This window comes from Rhinopithecus bieti, unplaced genomic scaffold (genome assembly GCF_001698545.2).
Source record: "Rhinopithecus bieti isolate Rb0 unplaced genomic scaffold, ASM169854v2 scaffold_12077, whole genome shotgun sequence".
Taxonomy (NCBI): Eukaryota; Metazoa; Chordata; class Mammalia; order Primates; family Cercopithecidae; genus Rhinopithecus; species Rhinopithecus bieti.
This window is the reverse complement of record NW_016807340.1, coordinates 781479-786333: the sequence shown is the minus strand read 5'-3', so window position 1 is coordinate 786333 and position 4855 is coordinate 781479. Positions and strand designations below refer to the sequence as shown.

At 40.4% G+C, this 4855-nt stretch overlaps 1 protein-coding gene across 5 annotated transcripts in view; it reads left to right on the top strand.

Moving 5' to 3' along the window:
* ALPK1 (alpha kinase 1) overlaps positions 1 to 4855 on the top strand; it is a 145848-nt gene that overhangs the window by 9882 nt on the left and 131111 nt on the right. For all 5 annotated transcript variants that reach the window (XM_017881376.1, XM_017881377.1, XM_017881375.1 and 2 more), the window contains exon 2: positions 3539 to 3590. The gene's annotated coding sequence lies outside the window, so the exon portion shown is untranslated. The remainder of the gene's footprint in view (positions 1 to 3538; positions 3591 to 4855) is intronic.

Below are 4855 nucleotides of genomic sequence, written 5' to 3'. Positions count from 1 at the left end.
TTTTTTTTTTTTTTTTTTTTTGAGATGGAGTCTTGCTCTGTAGTGGGCTGCAGTGGTGTGATCTTGGCTCACTGTAAGCTCCGCCTCCCGGGTTCACGCCATTCTCCTGCCTCAGCCTCGTGTGTAACTGGGACTACAGGCTCCCGGCACCTCGCCTGGCTAATTTTTTTGTATTTTTGGTAGAGACGGGGTTTCACCGTGTTAGCCAGGATGGTCTCGATCTCCTGACCTCGTGATCCGCCCACCTCGGCCTCCCAAAGTGCTGGGATTACAGGCATGAGCCACCACGCCTGGCCTAGAGTCTTAAAAATATATTAAAGACAACTACAGCACAGAGACTCTTTAAGATTTTAATGATTTAAATACTTCTTTATCTAGCCCTTGTCAGAAATCTGGAAACATTGAGTAGGCTGGTAATACCTCTCATTTGCAAGCCAGTAGTTATTGTGTGTGAAAAAGAAAGTCACAGTGAAAGAACAGAAAAGCCTTAGTTATTATGCAGCAAACAGGTTTCAGAAGTCCCACAGTGTCTCAACACAGTTATCCCCCCAAGTCATAGTTGTCAGGAGAAAACCTTGTTAAGACTACAGCTGCCCATGCACAAATTGAAAGTGAACAGGAGGAAGCCAAGCAGTCCCTTCCAGCCAAATTCCTTCCACAAGGCATGGCCCTTCCGGTCACCCCACCTGCTCCTATTCAGCCCCTTTTGAATGTCCAGCTCATCAACAGTTGGCCTTTCATTTCACTCTGCTGACAGGTTCAGTCATTAACAGAGGCCAACCAGGGGTTCAATGTGAACTCAAGTGCAGATATCAAGTTAACGGTTGAAAATATGCATCTGAAGTTTAAGGTGAAGTTTGGGCTGGAGATAGGAATTTGATGATTACTAATAAATGTGTGGTATTTACAACCATGAGCTGAGTGAAATCACCAAGGAATAGGGTTAGATGGAGAAAGGAAGATAGTTTGAGACTGAGCCTTTGCATACTCCAACATCAAGGGATCTAGAAGAAGAGCAGGAGCCAGCCAAAAAGACTAAGGAGTGATCAGTAATATAGGAGGAAAACCAAGACAGTATGGTTTCCTGGAACACAGCAGAGGAGGGAGGTTCTATGTCACACATATTTGGCAGGTCAACTAAAATAAGGAGTAAGAATTGACTGCTAGAGGCCAGGCATGGTGACTCACGCCTGTAATCCCAACACTTTGGGAGACCGGGGCAGGTGAATCACTTGATGTCAGGAGTTCGAGACCAGACTGGCCAACATGGTGAAAACCCATCTCTATTAAAAATACAAAAATTAGTCAAGTGTGGCAGCAAATGCCTGTAATCCCAGCTACTCGGGAGGCTGAGGCACAAGAATCACTTGACCCTGGGAGTTGGAGGTTGTAATGAGTCAAGATTGCCCCATTGTTCTCCAGCCTGGGTGACAGAGGGAGACTCCATCTCAAAAAAAGTAATAATAATAATAATTGAGGGCTAGATTTAGCAATATGGAGTTGATCAGTGACTTTGACAAAATTAGTTTCCGTGGCATAATGGGATGAAAGTCTAATTAGAATGCGTTTAAAAGAGAATGGTTAGAGAGAGATTGGAAGCTCAAGTAGAGACAATTCTTTCAAGGAATTTTGCTAAAAAAGACAATAACTACTGATGAAAGTGAGATGAAGAGATTTTTCTTCTAAGATGAAAGAAATAATGGCATGTTTGTAAACAGGTAGGAATGAGCCAAAGGACAGCAAAAGCTTGACGATGTAAAAGATTGAGAAAGGAAGAAGACAGAAATGCTGCTGCCCTTGAATAGAAACACAGGTGCACTTAGTGCCCAAATGGAGTTCTTGGTTTTAGATAAGAGCATGGGTGGTCCCTCTCTGGTAGCCAAAGGGTTGACAGAGTATGGGGTGCAGCTGCCGTTAGATTCGTAGAAGGGAGTGGTAGCCTGTGGAAGTCCTTGTCTGATAAGGATCAGGGTGGAGGAGGAAGAGACAGAATGAAATAGTCACCTAAGTGAGCAGAAGGTAAACGGATCATAAAAGAACAGTAAGAGTTCAGGAGTAGGATCCATAGATTCGAGGTCCCAGTGGGATTTTAGGATTGTTGGATTTTGGAGACTAAAAGGGGACAAGATGGGTACTAGTGAATAGAGAGAGAGATTCATGAATTCGAAAATCTGGAAGAGTTGCTGTGATTGATGATAACAAAGTTTTGGCTGTATGATCATGGAAGTGAACGACTGAGGTTGTGTCAAGGACATCTTTGGAAGAAACGATTTCAAGGAACGGAGAGTCCTGGATCATCACATGATTATTGAAATATCCAAGAATAGGAGTGGTTTGTGGAGACCAAGTGATCCAGGAGCCAAAATGCCCTGAGAACTGGCAGCTGATAGCAACAATGAAGGGCAGTGGGATAATAGAATCTGGGGACATGAATTCCAAAGTTGGGGATAGGAGTGTGTGAAAGCAAAGTTCTTAAGTGGCAGTTAAGAACAGGAGACCTCTACCTAGGATGGTGGTTTAGGGGCTGTAGGAGAATAAGATGGCCTTTGAGAGGGTTATAGGAGAGTTGAAAAATGTAAATTACTGGGAAGATTAATCCATTGCCTTTTTTTTTTTTTTTTTTGAGACAGCCTTGCTCTGTTGCCCAGGCTGGAGTACAAGATCTTGGCTCACTGCAACTTCTGCTTCCTGGATTCAAACAAATTCTCCTGCCTCAGCCTCCTGAGTAGCTGGGATTACAGGCACACCCCACCACACCTGGCTAATTTTGTATTTTTAGTAGAGATGAGGTTTCACCATGTTTTGGCCAGACTGGTCTTGAACTCTTGACCTCACATGATCTGCCTGCCTCAGCCTCCTGAAGTGCTGGGATTACAGGCGCAAGACACTGTGTCCGGCCACGTTGTCATTTTAATATACGATAAGGTAGTAATTATCATTGCAAATTTCGTTAGCAACATTTTTGTATAAATAACTGGGGATTCCCATTTTCTGGCAGGCCCCAAAAGTAGTAAATAGACTTTTTTAAAGTCAGTGGATGAAAGTTTCAGAACTCCAGGAGTTAAGGTATCAACCCCAAAGGTTTTTCAGCAAACTCCTTTTATTTCACGCATAATGAAATTATCAGATATGACCACCACTGATAGTTTGATCCTCTGATGGTGAGTTTTCTCTTCTTTATGGTTGAACTTCTTCAAAAGTTTAAGGAGAAATTTGAAGCCCTTTCCCCTATTTAAGGAAGGCAGGAAACCAAAAGAGGTTTGTCCCCAGTCAGGCACTCTGGGCAGGATCTGGTCTCCTTTGATGTGACATTCTTCTTCCTTTTATATCTAAAGTGATGGACAGTGATGATACAATTGTAACTTCGCACTCATTTGCAACTCAGGAACTTGACCTTCCTGTTCCCTTATCCGGTGTTTCAAATAGCAAACATGCAACAATGCTCATGACATAATGCAGGAAATAGAGATTATTCCTTCTTCTGTTTATTCTCTAATTATAACAAAGTCCTCTGTTTTTATGTCTTTTTCTTAACTAGGAAGTTCTTCTAAATCAGGAATGGATTGAAATCCAATGAACCCAAACTTTGGGTAAGTTTTCTATGAAACTTTTGAATTAAGTTATTTTTTCCTAACTACATAGCAATACATAGTCATTGTAGAAAATAGGAAAAGAAGAGGAAAATACTAGAAAAGTACCACTTAGAGACAAACATTCCACATTTTATTGTATTTCCTTCTGTATTTATTCTTCAATAATTTTTAAAAATTGTGGTAAAATACACATAATATAAAATGTACCATCTTAACAATTTTAAGTGCACATTTCAATGGTATTAAGTACACTCATATTGTTGCACTGCAATAACTACCATCCATCCACAGAACTCTTTTTTGTCTCACAAATTTGAAACTCTGCACCCAGTAAACAATAACTCCCATTTCTGTCTTCCCCAGCCCCTGGCAAACACCATTCTCCTTTTTGTGTCTATCAATGTGACTACTCTAGGTACTTCAGATAAGTGATATCATGCTGTATTTGTCCTCTTGTGCCTGGCTTCCTTCACTCAGCACAATGTCCTCAATGTTCATCCATATGTCAGAATTGCCTTCCTTTTTAAGGTGGAATAATATTTTATTGTATGTACATACCAATTTGGTTTCTCCATTCATCCATTCAGTGGACTGCTTCCATATTTTGGCTATTGCTGATCATGTAATGGACATGGGTATACAAATATCTCCTTGAGTTCCTGCTTTCAATTCTTTTGGGTGTATTTGGAGTGAAATTCCTAGATCATATGGTAATTCTATTTTTAACATTCTGAGGAACTACCATACAGTGACACCCTGTCAATAGTGCACAAGAGTTCTGATTTCTCCACAACCTTTCCAACATGTTATTTTCTGCTTTTTTTTCATGGTAGCCATCTTAATGGGTGTGAGGTAGTCTCTCATTGTGCTTTTGATCTGCATTTCTATAATGATTAGTGATGTTGGAGGCTTTTCTGTACTTATTGCCATTTGTGTATCTTCTTTGGAGAAATGTCTATTCAAACTTTGCCCATTTTTTTCAAGCTTTGTCTGCTTTATTCCACTACATAAAGTAAGGCAAAACAGTAACCTGTCGTTCAGAAAGATCAAGGAGTGCCTGCCATTCCCAAAAGGGACCAAAAAGGATGTTTCTTCACAAATGTGCATGACATTTATCATTATGCTGATAAGCACTTTAAACAACAACAAAAAACTTTAATGGATGAATCAAATAACAGATCCAAATTAACTGAGCTTTAAGTTTCCAAAATTGTTCTTTCAAATGCTAACGCTCTGCCCATTTTTTTTTTTTTTTTTTTTTT